General features: G+C 37.9%; 1 protein-coding gene across 5 annotated transcripts in view; it reads right to left on the bottom strand.

Moving 5' to 3' along the window:
* LOC127415824 (tyrosine-protein kinase fynb-like) overlaps positions 1-8,412 on the bottom strand; it is a 103,431-nt gene extending 95,019 nt beyond the window's left edge. For 3 of the 5 annotated variants that reach the window (XM_051654798.1, XM_051654802.1, XM_051654803.1), the window contains exon 1: positions 8,268-8,412. The gene's annotated coding sequence lies outside the window, so the exon portion shown is untranslated. Of the gene's footprint in view, positions 1-4,891; positions 5,005-8,267 lie in introns of all 5 variants that reach the window. The other 2 variants (XM_051654799.1, XM_051654800.1) reach the window with 2 other exon arrangements.
* Between the last annotated feature and the right edge of the window lie 15,658 nt (positions 8,413-24,070).

Below are 24,070 nucleotides of genomic sequence, written 5' to 3'. Positions count from 1 at the left end.
GGATACTTTAGAAGTGATTCTAAATGTGCGAACCTTCCAATAAATTTGAACAACAATGGCAACGGGGTTATCGATCGAAAGCGCGGTCGATGGAAAGAACGACGATAAACTAACGCGGGCAAAATTCGGGGGATTAAATTGGGTCACTGACAGTCTGAATCCAGGTGGTGGAAAGATGACAACGTGGACAAACAGACATTGCAAGAGCTACCAGTGTAAATGTGTTTACTTTCGGATAGTCGCCGTGGATGCGGGAACATTCTAAAATTGTTGTTCGACAAACAAACAACGGCTAATTTCGAGGGAGGAAAAAGGACAATCCACAGTCGCAGCTTACACGTTGCAGCTGCAAGGCAAGTATACCAAACTCAAGTTTGGTAGCATTAGCGTTCTAATTATTACACTATGACTTTGAATTTACTTCAGTTTGGTAAATGTACTAAATCTGTATGACCGGTCATATTGCATATAGTTAAGTGTTAGCTAACTATGAGGCTATTAAGCCAACTCTCTCCTCTCATGTTGTTGAGTGGAGAGTCGGCTCGTTAGCATAGCTGATGTAGTACAGTTGAGGTGGTGTAACTGTTTTAACTATTTAGCTGCCTACACATAATAGTCAGTGTTCAATACAAGTATTTCTTTGGATTTTTGCAGATTTCTTAATTAACATGTCCCATGCACATAGACTTGTTTTTGTCTCTGCAGATAAGATGTGCGAGTTGAAAAGGTGAAAAGCCGAAGATAAAAAGGTGACTGTTGGGCCATAGTTAAATATGTTCAAAGATTACACTTGTAGTTGTGGTGTTTCTGTGAAACCCCTAAAAGATTAAGTACATCATCAAGGGCTACACAGAAATGAGGTTTACCAGTAAGCATGTATAGCAAGCTGCAATTCTCACTGAAGAAATTACAATGCTTTTAAGTGTCATGTTTTCTGTCATCATCGGTTGTGTCTTCTGTGTCACAATGTGAGCCTCTGCAGGTACCCTTTATATGTGAACTTCATTACTGTCAGAAACAGTTTATTGATCTGAAAGACCTTTTGTGTCACCTGAATACATCTGTATCCCGAACTATGTTTATACATGATATTACTAACAATAGCTCATACTACCATATGTCCAAACTGTTCCTTAAAGGGTTATTATATGTACATTGGACTATAATGCTTACATAACTAACTGGGTGATGGTTGATATGTTTTCTGAAAGTAAAATTATATTTAATAATTGCTGGATCCCCTCTCTTGTGTATTTGTACAACAGGAAGTTCTCCTTTGGCAGCAGAGTACTTCATGTTATCTGTGGACCAAACAATTGTGAATAGCCACATCACAGTCTTCATTGATGCTGTTGTGTTGATGTTTGCCTCCTACTACTGCCTGAACATCTCTTACCCAGTAGCCCAAGGAGCAACTTTGGAGTTCTTGCAAATGTAAGAAAGCAGAAGTCAATTTTCTACATCAAAATGGATATAGAAGAACCAGAAAAATAGTTACCCCTGTATAATCTAATGCAATCCAATACAAGAGCCCTGCAATAGACCCTACCTATCAGACTACGTCAGAGAGATGTTGATTCAATTATGTGGCAGTTTTGAAGGCTGCAGTTTGTGCTGGTGTTTAATTGGATTGCATTATATTCAAAGTCTTTCTAATGTTGTCCATCTACATTTTCATATGACTGAAAGACTGGGGCTTTACATGGAGGTTATATGTTACTTCCGTGTTCGCAAAGGCTTCCTCTGGGTGCTCGAGTCCTGCACAGGTCCAGTTTTAAAAACCTGTTCCTACCCTAAACCTGCAGAGACCACTCCCAAGCTGTTGACTGCAATTATTTCTTTATTCAATTCTGGACCTTCTCAAAATGTAACATTTAAATAAGAAAAGAGTATATTAAAAGAGTATATTACAGTAGAGTCCACGTTTCATCACAAAGTTGTTTGTTGTATTTAATTCGACAGATGCATTTTCAAGACAAGGGATCGAAAGTGGAGAAGAACACTTCCAGAAAGCAGCTGGTGGTCAGTCCAAAGGTTCTTTCCCTGATATCAAAAATTGCGGACTACGAATGGAGGGAGTAAACAGAAACATTATTCAGAAGAGACAACACTGGATCCAATCTCCCTCCTTCATTCACATGCACAGTAATTCATGTCAGTCTCACATAGACTTTTCCAAAAGACTCACTCTTGCCCACTGTATTCTTGAGTATGCGTTAAGTATTGTCTGATAGTACCACTGATGCATCTACACAAATCACAAATTCTAATCATATTTTAAGTATATAGTAGGTTCACACTACTGGAAAAAGACTGTTTAATTTTTTTCTTGATTATATAATTTTTGATTGTTTATTTTGACTCCTTAAAACCCATTTGGCACAGAGTATTTTCTTTTGTATAACAAATTATTAGAAATTACACACAATTTCAAGTTTTAAGCAAGAATGTTGCAAGAGGTGCAACTGTTTTCTGTTCTGGTCTGTTGGACAACAGAATTAAATAAATGTTAAGAACAGAAAGTAAGTGTGTGCTGATTGTTTAAAAGCTGTATTGTAAAGCTACATGTCATCATTCTATAATTTGTCATTCAACCACATTGTTGAATTGGAGGCCAAACATTTTCTGTAGTTTTAAATAAGTGACAGTTTCAAATGGTATATAAGAAAGATAATGTAATGCTGCTTTATCACACATCGATACCCATTTTAACACAAAATGATTGTAATTATGATCATAATAATTTTTTTAGTGTTTGGACATTTTTTAAAAAAGTTAAATCAATTAATTTAAAAAAATGGGCATACTTTTTAACATTAAAGACCTTTTAAATATACAAGATTTTTTATGTAAAGTTACATAAATAATATTATTATTATTAAATAAATATTATTGTAATTATAAACTCCATTACCAGTTTTAAAACAGTTTTTTTAAAAGATTTTTTTGAGCTATATAATTTAATTACAGTAAAATTCGATTAAATGTACAAGATTTTTTCATTAAATTATATAATAAAACCCAAATAATAACAGCACTCTTTTGCACTTTTAAGGCTGATCATTTGTATTATAGCAGTATTTGACCATATTTATAGGTAATTTCAATGTTTTTACATAAGTAAATATCCTTCATTAAACATTAAAAAGCTAAAAAAAAAATAAAAATAAAAAAAATACAGAAGATCTCAAGTAAAATTAAAGCTACAAACTGTATTTGAATTATGGAAAATTATTGTATTTTTACGAGTTAGTTATTTTCCATTATTTCACAGAATGTTTTTGGCCCCCCAGCTGCCGGAATATTACCGTTTGTGTTTTTCTTTTTTTTTTTTTTTTTTTTAGCAGTGTAACAGATTTCTATAATTGTATCAATCCAGTTGTATCTGCTGATTTGGATTAAAACGTCCCCAAAATTTTTTTTTAATGAAAATGGAGAGGTGTGAATATTAACTAGAAGTTTACAGATGCTTAAAGTAAATTTATTAAAAGTAAAATAGTATTTGAAAAGAAGTTGTAAAGAAAATGCATGAAAAATGTAAAGAATTTTTTTTTTTTTAAGAAACTGCAATGATTTATTTATTTTCGTTTTGTAAGCTCAGGGAATAATGCTTTCATATTGCTGCAGTTTTACACTTTTCTCCAAGTATTTTCTGCTTATTTATTTATGAAAACTTTTTTATAGAAAATTAAAGGAAAAAACATTGAAAGAGCTTGTGTAGAGTGATAACTGGGCACAAATGTTGCTATGGTGCAGACGCGGAGCAGGTTTCTTTCCAAGGAGCTCAGTGGGGTTTCTCCGAAAACAGTGAATTGGGGTGCGAGAGAAGAGCGGATTATCTCATCCTCTCTGCGTAACAGCAGTCACACTATACGAATGAGATGCTAAATTTCTGACACTGCCAGAACTTCGGAATTCGCAAAGGCTATTAATCGGCCGTTGTGAGCATGTCACACTAAATGTTGTAAGATTGCCGATTTTGCCCTATGACAACAAAAATCCTTTAGGATTCACAAAATTGGTCTCAGACAGCAGAATCGTGGCCAAAATCATACAGTGTGCACCGGGCTTTACACTGACTTTATAACTCTGGAATACGTCTGGACTGCTACAGCAGCCAATGTAGGGAAGTTAGAGCATTGTCTAAGCATGGCTCTATGTATAGGATGGATCCCATACGTCTCTCAGGATGAGACAATACAGACACAACAAAATATTTTCACCTATTTACACCAACCAAGCAATGCACATTATGGACACAATTTCTACTTTATGCTAGGCATTTATACGATTGATTTGAGCAAACTGCAAGCAGTAGTGGTACCCAGTTAACACCAGCACACACCAAAAAACCTCCAAAAAGTGTTTCTAAATTATTCTTTAATTATACACTGAAACACGTGCAATGCATTGTACTTTTGCATGGAGGAGAATACATCTGAAATTTGAAACACGTGGAATATTTTCAGTTTTCCTAAATCCCTCTGCCCTGCCAATGGTTGGACAAACTGATAGGGATGCTCAAGCAAACAGGTGTTTGGATGCCACCACAGAACCACAGTTTTTACACTTTGCTTACAGTTCCCTCTGTATATTAAGGATTGGAGAACGTATTTGTACATTCAACAAAAATGAAAGGGAAATCACATGAGCAGATATTCACCTTAAACAAGACTTCAAATTTTAAACTATCAATTTCTTATGATTTATTGAATATATTTATTGAAATTGTAATATGGTATTTTATATAATGGTTGCTACTAGTGCTGTCGATTTAACACATTAGTTTAGAGCGACTAATAATATAAAAAAATAACGTTTAAAAAAATTACATTCATCATGCCCCCTGATGCGTAAGTAAATTTAATAATAAAAGTATGGATTTTCCTACCTTACGAGCAATTCAAGCTTGAAGTACATTTGTTTTTTCGAGCCGCATCAACAGGTGGCAGTGCGCCTCAACAAACCTCACAAGCAGGGCAGCCACAGAATGAGAACCGATCACTTGAGGAAGCAGAACAGAATGCAGGAATCTTGAGACACAATATTCAAAGTTTCTATTACTTTTAACTTGACACAGTGACTTAAAATTGTGCCGTTTCTTACGCTGAATACCACTGAACCGCTCCAGACGCTTCTGTCTGAGGCACGAATGTGTACTGTACATAGAGCAACAATAAAAAAATTAAAAAACGCAGAAGGAACGCAAGAACATGACAAACTCAATACAAAACAGATTGCTGTAAACTGTAGGCTTGTTCAATGATATGAGAATAAAACAAACAATATATTGAGTTCTTAAAGGTGCACTCAGTAATTTTTTTCCCCATTTAAAATGTTTTACTCCTAAAGAAATTAATTGTAATTTTGAAATATACGTATAAAGTCATGACCACTAACATAAGAAGAGAACTCTAGTCATATCAGTAACTTTATAAAAGCGGTTTTATTCCTCAAGGGGGAGGGGCACCCCTCATGGGGGTTACCATTTTAGAATCACATGACCGGCTGAATACTACTCACTTAATCTCTGTAACCGTCTTGTTATTGTACACTTTCACTCTTGGATTAAATTAATCATGGCTAATTGTGAACAGTGAATTTCTACAATGGCATCTGTAACTGAAAACTGTTGATTTTGAATGATGCTGCATCCACACATCTGGGTGTCACTAAGTCCAAGATGACATTTAAGTCACTTTTTGTATTGTTTAATCAATGCGTTATTAATCAGCCGCAATAATGCAATATTTGTTATAGGCCCTAAATATTATATTTTTTAATATTTGAATTATTATATATTATATGAATTATATTTATTTGGGGGGCTTTCTCTTGCTATGTATTTTCAATTGCCAAGTGTGATATCAAAAAGACAATTTAGATAATTGGCTTTTAATTTGTTATTATAGAAAAGCCAAAAGAAATTATTAAAATAGTATTACTGTTATCATTTCTTAGGCCCCAAGTTTGAAACCCCCTGGCATAATATATACTCAGAAACAAATTCTATAAATCTGAAAGAAATTTCAGAAACAAAAAATACTCCCACATTTAATACAGTGTGAGACACACAAAATTAGTTTTTCTTTACTAAAAGTAATGAGCAAAGACACACCACTCTACAACGAGAGACAGAGAAAGGCAAAAAAAAAAAAAACAGTGTGTAATTTCCACCACCCCATCAAGACCGTAAGAGATGCCACATCCCACTAAGCCTACTTAATTTTTCCAGATGGAACAGTTAATATGTGTGATGTGTAGGAGGGTTAGTGTGCATTACTGTGTGAAGGTTCATGAGTGCATCCAATGCTAATTATGATGGGGAAAGAATGAACAGCAGCCACACAAACTGATCAAGAATCAAAAATATACAGTACACAAATAATTTGTAAAGAGACAAACAGGCTCTGTCTAAAAACCTAATGGGCTGCCTATTGACCTTATTCACAGCAGCACCATTTTTTATTTTTGACGGGAATGACAACGAGGCTGTGAGGGATCGATGTACAGTCTACTGAGATATTGTTTTTAGCCATATCGTCCAGCCATACTATGAAGCATTGCAAATGACATAATTGAAATAAAAATGATGGTACAGTATAAATCTATTGACTTAAGGTTGCTCTTCACTTGTAGTGTGGCTGCTAAAATAAATTTTCCAAAATAGAAGTTGTGGTTCTATAGAAGTATACCATCACTTAACAACACTGGAGCTCAAGGTAGGTCTGTCTTGAAAGGTTCATACATTAATGTTAAAAATACATTTCTTTATATGGTGAAAGTGAATGGAATCATCTTCCAGAACTTTATTGCTGTGTTCTAGTGACCCATTTTGCCATACCTTACTAAAGTAGGTCTTCCCACTGAGTGTACTCTCAATGATTACTATTGCTCTAAAAAGGTTATGTTTAACCAAAAGCAGTGCTTTGGAACATCAAATGCAGAACCAATTAAGACGAGATTAGTCACAGAGATCTCAGAAACGGGCTGATATTCTACAAACTGGAAACGGAGCATACTGTATAGGCCGTGTCTCAAACAATAATGAATGCTGCCTGGCTAGTAGGAAATCTAGGCATGCACCGGTCCGATACCTGGAACGGTATCGGCTCTGATACTGACGCTTTTAGGCAGATCAGGTATTGGTACGACGAGCTCGATCTAAATCCGATACCGTATTACTAATGTATTAGTCATGTACGAACATGTGGATTACTTTGATGCTGAGAAAGTGTGCATTTTAGACCGTCAAAAATTGGTGTCCATTCGCTTGCATTGGATGAAGCTAAAAACCTGGGATACTTTCCTAAAAATCTTAAATCCTGTTCTGATGAAGAAAGAAGGTCATACACATCTTGGATGGTAAATTATCAGCAAATTTGCATTTTTGGGTGAACTATTCCTTTAAGACAGACTAGTCATTCAAACAACCGACCAACTAGTCGATTATGAAAATTGGTAGTTTTGGAAATCCCTAGTATTTGGATTCACCTATGAGTGCAAGATGAGTCATCAATATTTTTGGTAAGTTTTTGTCAATTTTTTAACGGACTAGCACATAGATGACCTCAAAGCTAGCAGACATGGACTAGAAGCCACAAAACTCCAATTCTGATTTCACTGGGCCTTTCATAATAGCTTCAATTAAAGTACTTCAGGTCCAATCAAAACATGTGAATCAGCACAAAGTAAAGCAGGCCATGACACACACACACACACACACACACACACACACACACACACACACACACACACACACACACAGTTTAACTTTTCCCATGAGAAGAGAACCAAAACATTTCACCTTACCATATCATAATGAAGCAACAATAACCCAGATTAATCTGGCAAGTACACTTCCATCATAAATACTCTTCTTAAGGCGTAAACAAACAACAAACACACGTTTAGAGCTGCAGGGGAGGGTCTGGGCTGAACTGAAGGATGCAGACTGCAGGTTTATGCCTACACAGCAGAATGACTTGAGGTCAGGAGCATAAGAAAGTAAATATCGTCCCATCTAAAAATATCAGTAACCGTTAAAAGGCAACATTGTGTCTGCAGTACAATCACTGCATGCAACAAAAATCATAGCCACAGGATTCTCAGGACAAATCACATTTGAAAGCACACAGACTCATTTATAATATAAACACATGCATAAATCTTCATATAAAGAATAAGGGCATGTATTGAAATGCATGGATGTGAGCACGATTCCATTTCTTATAAACTACATTGCCCAGCAAAAATAATGCACCTACCCAAATAATCGCCTAAAGTCCTTTCTTAATGTTTTCCATGGTGTATACACCAGTCCTGAAGATCTCCGTGGTGTAAAGAATTGGGAACGGCGAGTAGATACGTTTTCAGCAAGACACTTATTCACCCCTCCGAGCGGCTGCTGCCTGTGGCAGATAAGGATGGCGCAGCGGCAGTATAATGAAACTTAATGAAGGAGCTGCTAAGATTGACAGCTCCCTCAGCCAATAGAATGCTCTGGATAGAGTTCAACTTAAGCTTGAGCATTTTATTGGCTGAGGGAGCAGTCAATCAACCCCCACCCACTAAGTTTGTAAACAGGGTAGGCGGGGGCTCGAACACGCCGGGCAATGATACTACACACGCAAGAGTCCAGACGCTTTTATGGCTTCGTGGAGTTTTTTTCTTGAAATGTGAGGAAAAAGTAACTTGGAATGGCTGATGGAAATCCATCAATCCATAAAGCATTTGTATCAAATGAGTTCGCCCCCTCCCCCTTGATATGCTTTCTAGCAATAATATGCCAGTGTGCTTAATTCTCTATTGACCTGAACTTTAACCCTGCTTAACCCGAATAAATCTGTTCTTTGCTGGGTTAAAATATGTTAACGCACACAGACAGATCTAGATCTATGTTTCGATGTTTGTTGGGTGAATGTTACAGTTGCAGTCTGTCACAGGTTCAAGTGTCAGATTTTGAGAGATGCTCGCCGATGACTGGAAGTAAACGTCTGACACGATGCTTCCATCTATCGACCGGTCTTCATACTTTAAAACGTTGTCGGTTTTAGGTTTCACTTAGCCTCTACTGATAGCTGCTGTAAGTACAACATCTGCGCCCAAAAATCATTAATACAATTCCCTGATGGCTTTTCATACACATCCATTGTTTCTATACTATGTTAAATATATTTTCTATCCACTAAACCTAACCCTCACACAAACATGTGCACATCAGTGGTTTTGAAAGTAAACATAATTTTTCTGATATATGAGCTTTTTTTTTTTTTTTAGTACACAAGTCAGTTTTTTAGTACACAAGTATAGTTTTCACTTTATCAGTGAAGCCATTTTTTTCAACTCCAACTCTTCAACTCTGGTGCATTTTTGGGCTGCCATCTGCAATTTTTCAAACTCAAAATTAAAGGGATAGTTCACCCCAAAATGAAAATTCTCCTTATTTACTCACCCTCATGCCATCCCAGATATGTATGACTTTCTTTCTTCAAAATCAAAATCAAATCAAATCAAATCACTTTATTGTCACACAGCCATATACACGAGTGCAATGTTGTGTGAAATTCTTGGGTGCAGTTCCGATCAACATAGCAGTCGTGATAGTGATGAGACATATACCAATTTACAATAACATCAAATTAACACAACACAATTTAAACATCTGATATACACATAATTACACACAACAATATACAAATAATAACATACACTGTACAGTATACAATACGCACTATAAATACACATTATTCTATATATATATATATATATATATATATATATATATATATATATATATATATATACACATTATATTGCCAAAAGTATTCGCTCATCTGCCTTTAGACGCATATGAACTTAAATGACATCCCGTTCTTAATCCATAGGGTTTATTATGACGTCGGCCCACCCTTTGCAGCTATAACAGCTTCAACTCTTCTGGGAAGGCTTTCCACAAGGTTTAGGAGTGTGTTTATGGGAATTTTTGACCATTCTTCCAGAAGCGCATTTGTGAGGCTCGCAGTCTTCGCTCTAATTCATCCCAAAGGTGCTCTGTCGGGTTGAGGTCAGGACTCTGTGCAGGCCAGTCAAGTTCTTCCACACCAAACTCGCACATCCATGTCTTTATGGACCTTGCTTTGTGCACTGGTGCACAGTCATGTTGGAACAGGAAGGGGCCATCCCCAAACTGTTCCCACAAAGTTGGGAGCATGGAATTGTCCAAAATCTCTTGGTATGCTGAAGCATTCAGAGTTCCTTTCACTAGAACTATGGGGCCAAGCCCAGCTCCTGAAAAACAACCCCACACCATAATCCCCCCTCCACCAAACTTCACAGTTGGCACAATGCAGTCAGACAAGTACCGTTCTCCTGGCAACCGCCAAACCCACACTCGTCCATCAGATTGCCAGGTGGAGAAGTGTGATTCGTCACTCTAGAGAACGCGTCTCCACTGCTCTAGAGTCCAGTGGCGGAGTGCTTTACACCACTGCATCCGACGCTTTGCATTGCACTTGGTGATGTATGGCTTGGATGCAGCTGCTCGGCCATGGAAACCCATTCCATGAAGCTCTCTACGCACTGTTCTTGAGCTAATCTGAAGGCCACATGAACTTTGGAGGTCTGTAGCGATTGACTCTGCAGAAAGTTGGCGACCTCTGCGCACTATGCGCCTCAGCATCCGCTGACCCCGCTCTGTCATTTTACGTGGCCTACCACTTCGTGGCTGAGTTGCTGTCATTCCCATCGCTTCCACTTTGTTATAATACCACTGACAGCTGACTGTGGAATATTTAGTAGCGAGGAAATTTCACGACTGGACTTGTTGCACAGGTGGCATCCTATCACAGTGCCACGCTGGAATTCACTGAGCTCCTGAGAGCGGCCCATTCTTTCACAAAAGTTTGTAGAAGCAGTCTGCATGCCTAGGTGCTTCATTTTATACACCTGTGGCCATGGAAGTGATTGGAACACCTGAATTCAATTATTTGGATGGGTGAGCGAATACTTTTGGCAATATAGTGTATATATATATATATATATATATATATATATATATATATATATATATATATATATATATATATATATATAAAGTATATATAGTATATATAGAATGTACAGTATTGTACTGTATTGACATTCAGGCTGTCGGTTGATAGTCAGTTGTTAAGAGAGAATATAATATAATAATAATATAATTTATGACAGTCCGGTGTGAGATATAAGAGTAAGGGTAATAAAGTGCAGTGCTGATGTATTTTGATTGTGGGAGATCAAGTGTTCACAAGTCTGATTGCTTGGGGGAAGAAGCTATCATGGAGTCGGCTGGTGCGGGTCCTGATGCTGCGATACCGCCTGCCTGATGGTAGCAGTGAGAACAGCCCATGGCTCGGGTGGCTGGAGTCTCTGATGATCCTCCGAGCTTTTTTCACACACCGCCTTGTATATATTTCCTGGAGGGAGGGAAGCTCACCTCCGATGATGTGTCAGGCAGTTCGCACCACCCTTTGCAGTGCTTTGCGGTTGTGGGCGGTGCTGTTGCCATACCAGGCGGAGATGCAGCCAGTCAGGATGCTCTCTACAGTGCTGGTGTAGAACCGTGTGTGGATGTGGCGGTTCATTCCAAACTTCCTCAGCCGTCTCAGGAAGAAGAGGCGCTGATGAGCCTTCTTCACAATGACTTCAGTGTGGATGGACCATGTGAGTTCCTCAGTGATGTGGATACCCAGGAACTTGAAGCTGCTGACTCTCACCACTGGTGCTCCATTGATGGTGATGGGACTGTGTTCTCTGTCTTTTCTTCTGAAGTCCACCACAAGCTCTTTGTCTTACTGACGTTGAGGGAGAGGTTGTGCTCCTGACACCAGTGTGTCAGAGTGTGCACCTCCTCTCTGTAGGCTGTTTCATCATTGTCAGTGATCAGACCTACCACCGTCGTGTCATCAGCAAACTTAATGATGGCATTGGAGCTGTGTGTTGCCACACAGTCATGTGTGTACAAGGAATACAGTAGTGGGTTGAGAACACAGCCCTGCGGGGCTCCAGTGTTGAGGGTCAGTGATGAGGAGATGTTGCTGCCTATTCTAACCACCTGGCGTCTGCTTGACAGGAAGTCCAGGATCCAGCTGCACAGCAAGCTGTTTAAGCCCAGAGCCCGGAGTTTCACATCTAGCTTGGAGGGCACTATGGTGTTGAATGCTGAGCTGTAGTCTACAAACAACATTCTCACATGTGTTCTTTTTTTCCAGGTGGGAGAGAGCAGTGTGTATTGTAGATGCAATGGCATCATCAGTGGAGCGGTTGTTGCGGTAAGCAAACTGCAACGGGTCAAGAGAGAGAGGCAGCACAGAGCAGATGTAATCTCTGATTAGTCTCTCAAAGCATTTGCTGATGGTGGGGGTCAGAGCAACAGGACGCCAGTCATTTAAGCAAGTTATTTTTGATTGCTTTGGAACAGGCACAATGGTGGAAGTTTTAAAGCATGTGGGGACTACAGACAAAGAGAGGGAAAGGTTGAAAATGTCCGTAAAAACACCAGCCAGCTGGTTCGCGCACGCTCTGAGCACAAGAGCACAATTTAAGTTTTTTAGAAGAATATTTCAGCTCTGTAGGTCAACACAACGCAAGTGAATGGCGACCACAATTCCAATGGTGACCAATAGGTCCAAAAAGGACATAAAGGCAGCATAAAAGTAATCCATACGACTCCACTGGTTAAATCCTTATCTTCAAAAGCGATATGATAGGTGTGGGTGAGAAACAGATCAATATTTAAATCCTTTTCTACTATAAATCTACACTTTCAATTCCACTTTCACATTCAACCACCTACTGGTTGGGGCTGGTCAAAGGTGAAGATTTATAGTAAAAAAGGATTTAATATTGAACTGTTTTTCACCCTCGCCTATCATATGGCTTTAGAAGAAATGGATTTAACCACTGAATTAATTCCCAGCAAACAATGATCTGTCTGTCCACCTGCGTTTTTTGGGTGGCATGCCACCAGCGGCTTGCAATGGTTGGTCCTCTGTTGGCTCACAGCTTTTCTTTTCTTTTCTTGTTTCTTGAGCGGCAGGCCATAATTCATATGCGTGCACTACAGACACCCAGACTTGAATTAAACTGCACCTCAAAATCAGCTTTGTTTAGAAAATTCCCATTGCATAAAGTTCTCATCTTGGACATTGTGAAGGAGCGTTTTAGTGAATACGAGACAAAAATTCGAGTAAATGCATGATTATTTTACAATTATTTTACAAGTAAAAATTAAGAAATGGTTGAATAAATCCAAAATATTGATAATGGCTTTAATTTATGATACACACAAAGGTTTGGTAAAATAAATAATAGTCAGTCTAGCTCTACTTAGGCAAGCACATTTTCAAATGAAATAAGGGGGTAGAGAATATATATATATATATATATATATATATACACACACACACACACACACACACACACAAAACATAAATATGTATATTTATGGCAATTTTTTTGATGACTTTAATGTGTTTTAATGGGTGTGCATGTGCTTTTTGGACCTTCTGAGTTCTGATCACCATTCACTTGCATTGTACGGACCAACAGAGCTGAGATATTCTTCTAAAAATCTTCATTAGTGTTCAGCAGAAGAAAGAAAGTCACACATCTGGGATGGCATGAGGGTGAGTAAATGATGAAACAATTTTCATTTTTAGGTGAACTATCCCCTTAAAAATTCACCATTTATACATACTGTGGACTAATTGCAAAAGCAAAAAAAAAAATGGTCTCATTTTTCAGAAAACCCCCAAAATAATAATAAAAAAAGACTCATTCATAAATAATATTGTATATGTTTACAATCTTATGATGAACAGAAAGCCAAAAAAAATAATATATATATATATATATATATATATATATATATATATATATATATATATATATAAAAAATACAAATCTGGTTCTGTTCACTCGATCTCCCTGCAAAAAGTCTTATTTCATTCTAATAGATGACAGCAAGTACTAGAAAAACATATATTTTCTCTATCACCTTCCATCACAATATGCAGATCTGAAATGTAGGTGGTGCTTTAACGCATCCCAGCCCTCACAGATGTTCTCCTCCATTGACATTCAGTCTAATTTTCAGTTCATGCTCCACCCCCATTCTTTCATCAGATATCTTGGCCTCTGAGTGGACTAGAAGCTCAATGCACTATACCCTCAAGATCCTCCCCATTGCAATGATATATAACATTTTATCAACAATAGATATCATCTCATCATCGATAAAATATTTGTCTGATTATTTGTTTAGCATACTTTTCCTTCTGGAGTGCATATTTTATTCTGAACAACTGAGAAATAATATTGGATTATTAACCCAAGCAAGCTCACAGACAAGTGCAAAAATTGGAATTTTGTTATGAAATTCAAATGCGTAAATCTTAATAACAGGCTAAAACACTGTTTTGAATGTCATGTTAATCACAGACTCAACTTTTTCAAATAAATTGAAAAACCCTCTTTCAGGTTGGCCTACAAAATGACGTCACGACTGTACAGCTCTATACTTTTAAAATGACTTTTACATGTATCAGTTGATGAGGATGCTTTTTGTGCAACTCCGCCTTTGCATAGCTGTAAAGACCTGTGCAAACGAGAGACAGAATAAGAAGAAACACTGGGAGGAATAATAATATTGCATTTTATATATTGTGCTGTTCAGTGCTCAAGGACCCTTTACGGTGGAGATAAAATTATAGCAAAGTCAAACATAGTCAAAAGTAAGTAAGCATTACATAAATTATAGAACAATAAGGAAAAGGAACAAAACAAAGGCCCATGGTAAGACAAATGTCAAATGCAGTATACAAAGTATAAGCAGTATATTAATGAAATAAATGAGCACAATAAGACAAAGATCTTCTTGCCAGAACATACTGTCTCAATGCTAATTATTATATCATGCAGTAATTCTAATGTTCAGTAGTTTCAAGAAGAAAAGCTTGGTTGAATGTTTTGAATCTGAGGCAGGTTGAGTCATCTTTTGAAAGCAGAAAATAGTTGAGGAGGCACACATTCCTGTTTAGCTGACATATAGATGAGGACAGATGACTCAGGATGAGTACTTCAAGGAAGGGGGAAGAGTATGCAGTACTTGGGTTTAGTGTTACAAACAGAGAAATATATCCACAATCAGATTATACCAGTTAGTTACTTTGACTGTATAGCCTAAACTAGGACTGAAACTCTGACTTAATGTACAGTTCAAGATTACAAGGATCTAGAATAGATCTCTTTAAAGAACAATTCTGTCCTAATAAATTATATCAACTCAAGTGAAGGTTTTAAATATACAGAGCCTTTTAAAAGTTTTGTGGGTACAGGGTCAAGCAGACAAATTGATGATTCAAGATCTTGATGTAAAAAGGCGAGTAAAAATTAAATAAAATTTAATTAAATTAAATTAAGCATTTCCGTATTTAGTTAACCAACAGTTGACGCTCAAGAAAGACACTCCAAAACCATTACACAGTTATTACTAGCACCCTCTTGTGCAGAGTTCTTATCACTAACCAGAAAGGAGAGCAACTTGCTCAGAATCTTTATCTTTATGTAACATCACCTATTGATGTCTCAAATTATTATTATTATTTTAATATTTCATTTTCTTAATCATCTTTCCTTATGAATAATTCATTATTCCTAACTGACAATTACAGGAAACTTTGCTTGTTTGATTGCACTTAAAATTAACATATTTTGGGACATGCTAGGATGATATGTCACTGAGAAATTCAGGCAAACATGCAAGATGGTCAGCGTGGGACAGATGTAACACTGTGTGACAACTGTACCCCCCACTGCATAAAAACATGGCAGCAAATGATCCTTCTAGACTTCTGTTAGCTTTTATTCAGTCTGTTACGTCCCAGGACGTATTTCTTTATTTCTTTATTTCCTTGTTACATCTGTGGATGTAGTGGTTGATTGTATATTGATTATACAGTGTTTGTATGTTTTCTGCTGTGTTCCTTGTTTTTCCTTGTGTTCTCTCTCTGTCATTTTCCCAACCAGATTAATTGACATCAGCTGCCAATGATTAAGGTCAAGTGCTGAGCTGCTCTGATTGGTGGACAACATGGGGAACATGTGGATAAAGCTGAGGTGGAAAGTCAGCTAGAGGAGACCCTTTCCTCCTGCCCCAGCATGTGTAGATTTGGTGTTTAGTGCCCTTGTTAATAAGAACTTGAAGTTGCATTCTGTTCTAAACAATTACCTTTCTTTAAATCTTGTAAGTATAAAATCCTTTGTTGTGTGTGTGTGTGTGCGCATTAACATTTATGGAAGCAGTAGACAGGTGGGTGCCATTTTTGTTGTTAACCTTGTTTTCTCCTGTTTATGGCTAGATAGGGAGTGAGACTAGACTTGTTAATTTTGTATTTCTTTATTTGTAAGGGTAAGAAGTTTGTAACTCCCATCAGCTAGATTCCTTTTGTTTATTATTTTAGCCTGGTCCCCTCTTGAAGTCTTAATGCTTCCTTTTGTGTTTATAGAAGAAAATAAACTTGTAACTATTATTGTAACCTGTTGTTTGTTATTGGCTGGGACAGGAGTGAAGACCTCCATATGTTTCATTTTAAATTTTGTTCTTTATCACTTGTTAGTTTTCTCCCAACTCCTAGATGGGGAGGAAACGTAACGATTGGGGGCTCGTCCATTCGTCCGATGGCATGTAACGATTGGGGGCTTGTCTTTTTGTTCACATTTGGGGTTTTTTTTTTTTATTTTTTTTTAAGCTGCTTTTGAATATCGAGTGGGGGAAGAGATCCCATATTGGTGAATATGGAATTTGACTTTATGTTCACTTTATCGCCCACTTTAGAAAGAAGGATCTTATTATAATTGCAGATTTCTTCGATATCAGTTCTGAAAAAAGCCAAGAAACTGGTGTTGAAAGATGAATTCTACCGTAAGTTAGCAGAGGTGAGTATCTTACCTGAACGCTCTGGGAAGGGTGCGGGTAACACAGGGTCTGGTGGTGATGCCTCATCCGACAAGAGAAATTCAGTTAGCAGCAGTAGCAGCACAAAGGTCCCTCGTGAAGATCTTAAAGATGCAATTCAGTTGAAAGAATTGGATCTCACTTTGAAGCAGCAAGAACACACAACTCAGCTTCTGCACTTGAGAGCTTTGGAGATTGAGGCAGATCGGGATATTAAATATCCCCAGCATTCACAAACTGTTGAGCCTTCCAGCCCAAACCAACTGCCCATAAAGGTAAGCTGAGAGCAGTTAGCTGCTGCTCAAAGGGCAGAGATGAATTTGACGAGATGTGACTTATCCATTACAGCATCAATACGAGTCTCAATGTGCGGTAGGTTATATTTGGGATAACGACATACTCATGCGTTGGTGGAAGCCGCTGATGATGATTATCATGTGATATATCAGATTGTATTGCCTTCTGGTTACCATGACCAAGTTTTGCAGCTGGCTCATGAGCATGTATGTTCTGGTCACCTTGGGATAACTAGGACTTATCGCATCATTAGACACTTCTTTTGGCCCGGTTTAAATTCTGCGGTGTCAAGGTTTATCCAATCATGTCATGCTTGTCAAGTGGCTGGAAAGCCCAGTCAGACAGTTCCACAAGCTCCACTTCACCCTGTTCCAATCATGGAAGAACCCTTTGAAAGACTTATCCTTGACTGTGTAGGTCCATTGCCAAAGTCCAAATCGGGCCATCAGTACATTTAAGCATTGTGTACAACCACCCTTTATCCTGAAGCCATATCGCTGCATTCTATCAAAACCAAGGCAGTAGTGAGAGAGCTTATCAGGTTCTGCTCCATTTTTGGCTTACCTAAGGTCATTCAAACTGATGAAGGGTCAAACTTTACATCTCATGTGTTTGAGCAAATTATAAGAGAGTTGGGTGTGGAACACCAGTTGTCAAGTGCATACCATCCAGAGTCACAGGGGGCACTTGAACGGTTCCATCAGACTCTCAAGTCAATGATGCATACCTACTGTGTGGAGAGTGGTAAAGACTGGGTAGAAGGTTTACCCTTAATGTTTGCTATAAGGGGAATGGTGCAGGAATCTCTGATTCTATACTGATTATACAGTGTATATTTTCTGTTGTCTGTCTTTGGTTTTTTTCTTGCGTTCTCTGTCATTTTCCCAACCAGATTAATTGACATCAGCTGCCAATGATTAAGGTCAAGCGCTGAGCTGCTCTGATTGGTGGGGAACATGTGGATAAAGCTGAGGTGGAAAGTCAGCTAGAGGAGACTCTTTCCTCCTGCCCCAGCATGCATAGTGTTGGTGTTTAGTGTGTTTAAACGGTAACCTTTTCTTTAAATCTTGTAAGTATAAAATCCTTTGTTGGGTGTGTGCTTATTTCCACCCATTAACATTTATGGAAGCAGTAGAGAGGTGGGTGCCATTTTTGTTGTTCACCCTGTTTTCTCCTGTTTATGGCTAGATGGGGAGTGAGACTAGACTTCTGTTGTTAATTTTCTATTTCTTAATTTGTAAAGATAAGTAGTTTGTGCCTCCCCATCAGCTAGATTCCCTTTGTTTATTATTTTAGCCTGGTCCCCTCTTGAAGTCTTAATGCTCTCTTGTGTTTATAGAAGGAAAAATTTGTAACTATTATTGTAACCTGTTGTGGCTGTTATTGGCTGGGACAGGAGTGAAGACCTCCATATGTTTCATTTAAATTTTGTTCTTTATCGCTTGTTAGTTTTCTCCCCACACCTAGACAGGGAGGAAACATAACACAGTCAAAAAGCTTAGATAACACAAATTAATTAAATTATTGGTAGAAAGTTAGTTAGAATTCATCCATTATGGAGAGATGGATGGATGAAAGGACTGATGGACAGACAGAAGCAAACAGACAGACAGATAGATAGAGAACATTTGTGGAAATGACTTAGTAAAGTAGATTTATTCCAAAAATCTATGTGTTTGTGTGCATGTCGCAGGATGCCTTGTAACAGGCTTATGAAAACTAGGAGTATTTCCAGCAGATGTGTTAGATTTGAAACATTTGCAAGCAATTAAACAAAGAAAAAAATAAATCACAGAATATAAAAAGTGTCTGTATATTTCACTTAAGTTAGGCCTAATGCATTATTTAGTACATTATAAATGAATGTTACAACAGTGCTGGGGTACAACTCTACCCGGAATGGGGACCATTGCAACAAATGCACTCGTTGTCATACACTAATTGTGAAAAACAGCAACAATGTATGCAGGCTTTTAACATTCATTTTGTTGTTAGACAGATAAAGATATCTTGTGTGGAAAAAGTGTTACAACTGTATTTGGTCTACCATATAAACAAATGAAAAGCTGTACTTTATACTCTTCACTCACTTCCTTGTGACCTTGAAATATCTCTTGCTTATATTGTATAGTGTGTGTGTGTGTGTGTGTGTGTGTGTGTATAAGGCTTTTGTCTTGCCAGTGAACTTCGATGTCTCAAACAAAAGCACAGGCACACACATATACTTTACCTCCTGTTGGGGTCCACCTGTGTTTGTGTACAGTCCAGTTGTGTTTTCTGGGTCATAAATAACCTGCTCATGTGGAGTTCTGACAGTAGGCACTGGTAAACATGTATAAAGGCTTTCAGTATGAGAACACTGGTGCAGTGTCACACAGACAGGGGTCTGCAGCTGCTGTCACACACTGGTTTTGCCTACATGGTACATTTTGCCTACATTGGGGATCGAATATATCCACAAGGATAGTAAAACCTGAAATTAACAGGTTTTGAAATGGTTGGGGACAATGATTCCCTTTATGAAAACGGTTCATAATTTAATAGTATTATTTGGTTTAAACATACTACTGTATATAATGTCTTAATGAAAATGTAAAAATGCAATATGGTTTTTGTGAGGGCAGTGTTGAAATGTTAACATCAAATAAAAGCTACAATCCAGACCTGTGTTCCTTCAATATGATTGGTCAATTAATGGAGATGTCACCCTTATATTTTTAGGACTTTATTACAATAATTTCAAAAAGAGAAAAGTCTCATTATAAACACATATAGCTTTGTAATATAAAGTTGGGCATATCTCATGCTAAACCACCTTCAAAACACTAATTCACCTCAAAACTCTGAAACGTGTGTGTATTATATACTGTGATATATATACACACACAATGAAAATACTCAGTAAATACATGTTGCTGTATTATAAAAAATTAGCAGAGCCAAACAGTGTGATTCTAGTTCAAGTACTGCTTCTCTCCATAAGGTGGTGATAGTCAGCTAAAAATAAATGAAGAGTAGTTAATATGAGTGGGAACTTGAATGTTGAAACCTGCCTAGCTAACTGCTTTACTGTTTATATTGCAAAAGCAGCTGTGGCTCTTGCTTTGGTACTTTAAAATGACCATGAAAATCAACCTCTGGTTTAATGACATACCAACATGGCAAAACAAGAGACAAAGGATCATGTAAAATTCCTGTTTTTCCCCAATACTGAAGAAAAGAATGTTTAATGTATTACTTTTCTTTGAATTTCCCCCTTCTTTTTTGATCAAAATACAACAACAAAAAAAAAAAAAAAGGAAAGATTATAGAAATATAAATGTGTTTCAAAGAGAAACTAAATCTAAAATGTGAAAAAAATCACATTCTATATTAAGATTTTACAGCAGACTAATAATACTGTATTTTATTTTTATTTATTTGATATTTTCAAGCTCTTAAATGGATAGTTCACCCAAATATGAAAATTCTCTGCTCATTTACTCACCCTCATGCCATCCCAGATGTGTAGGACTTTCTTTCTTCTGCTGAACACAAATGAAGATTTTTAGAAGAATATTTCAGCTTGGTTGGTCTTCACAATGCAAGTGAATGGGTACCAGAATTTTGAAGCTCCAAAAAGCACATAAAGGCTGCATAAAAGTAATCCATAAGACTCCAGTGGTTAAATCGATATTTTCAGAAGCGATATGATAGGTATGGGTGAGAAACAGATCAATATTTAAGTCCTTTTTTACTATAAATATCTTCCTGTCCAGTAGTTGGCGATATGCACAAAGAATGTGAATCGCCAATAACAACAAAAGAAGAATGTGAAAGTAGACTTAAATATTGATCTGTTTCTCACACACACACTTACTGTATCACTTCTGAAGACATGGGTTAAACCACTGGAGTCGTATGGATTACTTTTATACTGCCTTTTTATGCTTTTGGAGCTTCAAAATTGTGGTCACCATTTACTTGTGAGGACTAATCGTGCGTTCCATTTGTCTCGGAAGTCGGAGCTCCGAGTTATTTTCCGAGTTCCGAGACTGGAACTGACAAATGGAACGCCCCCCGATGTCAGAATTCCTACTCGGAAAGTCGGACGAACTCATAGGACCCCGAGTTCAGAAAGCAAGATGGCTGCGAAGAGCATCGACTGTAGTATGCTGTGGGTTTAAAGTTTTTTTAAGCACTTTTGTCTTTTTTGTGTCCAATTTAGTAAGTCGTATACACAATATTGTATTACCGTTGCCTATAGGCATTTTGCTACGATCCTGTTATGCGTGAATTACCACGTAATGTGTTGTTTATAAACTGGTACAGCTAAAATTGGCTAGGTCGCTGCTGTTAACATCAACAATGGTCGCTGCTGCTACAAAGAACAATGGTCAATGTTGCTACAACAACACTGCCTAACGTTACAAACCGTAAAACTGTTTACACATAAACCCCGTTAGGCAAATATATATTGCAAATATACATTTGTACTTCCGTAGGGCATTGCCCTTTGTTTACACCGCTGGTTCGATTAAAACGTGGTAAACATGTTTTGATACAATCAAATACGTGGAAACATTAACATACCTTCTCCGCTTTCTGTCATTCTGTCTCTTAGGTGAAGGCCATGCTTATTTTGTAGCTCTCTGTTCTCCGAAAGAGCAAGTGCAACAATTACTTTTCTGGAGGCGTCCATCTTTTTTTCTGACTTGTCGTGTTGTGTGTAAAAGGTCATGCATCCAACTCGTATTTCTTGTTTTTTTTAACGGATATGACGTCGAACCGAGTCCCGAGCTCCGACTTCCGAGAATGGAACGTAGCATGACATAGCAGAAAATCTTTTGAAGTTATGAGAATTTTAATTTTTGGGTAAACTATTCCTTAATTTTTAGTTTGAGCTCTGAGTGAAGACTGTAATGTCCCACACATGCTCTGGGACTTTCAGTTTGCTGGTGGTGTCGGGACATAGAGTTCTTCCTATAGTCTGGACCATTACTTCCTGTTAGCATGTCTGTTGCTTTAGCCTCTGCACACATGCCCTCTGTTCAATGACAGGCAAGCACACAATTATTTGGAAAATGGAAGTGTGGCAGAAGAGGACTTTGGAAGCGTGAAAATCAGCCCTATCTGACGTAAGTGGGACTTTTGCCATATTAAATCAAAGCCCAAGTGAATTCCAACAGGTGTTGTTAGTCCTCTCGTGCAGTGTAATAACGGCTGTCAAAACATGGCCTGAAGAAGCCACCTCACAGCTTCAGGATTGTTTTGATAGAACTCTGTGGGACCTGTTTGCACAGCAAGCCACGTATGGCACAGAGGTAAACTTAGAAGAGTACACAGAAACTGTGCTATTTTACATCAACAGCTGTGTGGACAGTGTTACAACACACAAGAAAATAAAGATGTTTCCAAATCAGAAGCTGTGGATGAACAAGGAAGTACAAAATCTTTTGAACGCTTTTAAATCCGGTGACATCACAGCATACAAAGAAGCTAGGTCAAGCTTGAAGAAAGGCATAAAAAATGCCAAAAATATCTATAGACAACGGGTAGAAAATCATTTCAACAGTGCTGACACTCGGAGTATGTGGCAAGGCATCAGGACAATTACTGATTATAAGAGTAACTCTGTCTATCCCCATAGTGATGTTGCACTGACTAATGAGCTTAACACCTTTTTTGCTCGATTTGAAGTCAATAATATCATGACAAGTGTAATAATCCGTAAAAAGCAGTAGAGACTGAACAGACACTTACACTAAGCACACACGAGGTACAGTGTACATTGTGGAGGATTAATCCACAGAAAGCTGCAGGTCCAGATGGGGTTCCAGGACGGGTACTAAAAGGACAGTTACTAACTGCTGGACAGTTAGCTGAAGTATTTACGAGTATCTTCAACCTGTCCCTAGCGCAGGCAAAAGTCCCCAAGTACCTAAAGTAGTGTACTGAGTCCTATCCTCTATTCCCTATTTTACATACGACTGTTCCTACACTTTCCAATAACATTATTGTTAAGTTTGTGGATACAACAGTGATTGGGCTGATTTCTAACAATGATGAATCAGCCTACAGAGCAGAGGTACAGAACTTGGTAAGCTGGTGCTCAGAGAACATTCTGACCCTCAACACAGGAAAGACCAAGGAGCTAATTATCAACTTTGGGAGATCACAGAGGCCTGAACATGTGCCAGTCCTTATCAATGGAAATAGTGTGGAGAGAGTGTCCATTTTCAAGTTTCTGGGCACATATATTTCAGAGGACCTTACATGGTCGACAAATACTACTGCACTGATTAAGAAAGCACAGAAACGACTTTTTTCCTAAGGACATTGAGGAAAGCTAGTCTGCCCCAACAGATGCTGACAACTTTCTATCGGTGCACCATAGAGAGCATTCTAACATACTGCATCTCTGTGTGGTTTTTCAGCTGCACAGCCAATGATAGGAAAGCACTCCAGAGGGTTGTCCTGCGAGCATGGAAGATAATCGGAGTTGAACTGCTGTCACTGGAAGACATCTACAGAACACATTGTCTAAAGAAAGCTATCAGCATCTACAAGGACCACACACACCCATGACATCACGTTTGAACTACTTCTGTCTGGCAGGCGTTATAATACATTTTATGCCCATACATCAAGACTGAGGAAAAGCTTTATTCCCAGAGCTATAAATGCTCTGAACCAAGCCACCAAGAACTCTCTGCCTTTTTTTAACTGTTTGTAGTCTTTTAAAACTGTTGGTATAATCAATGGAATTCACCTGTTATCCTGTCCGGAATGATGTGG

This window comes from Myxocyprinus asiaticus, chromosome 25, assembly GCF_019703515.2.
Source record: "Myxocyprinus asiaticus isolate MX2 ecotype Aquarium Trade chromosome 25, UBuf_Myxa_2, whole genome shotgun sequence".
Lineage (NCBI taxonomy): Eukaryota > Metazoa > Chordata > Actinopteri > Cypriniformes > Catostomidae > Myxocyprinus > Myxocyprinus asiaticus.
Note: the sequence above shows the minus strand (reverse complement) of the source record. Positions and strands in the feature narration are given on the sequence as shown.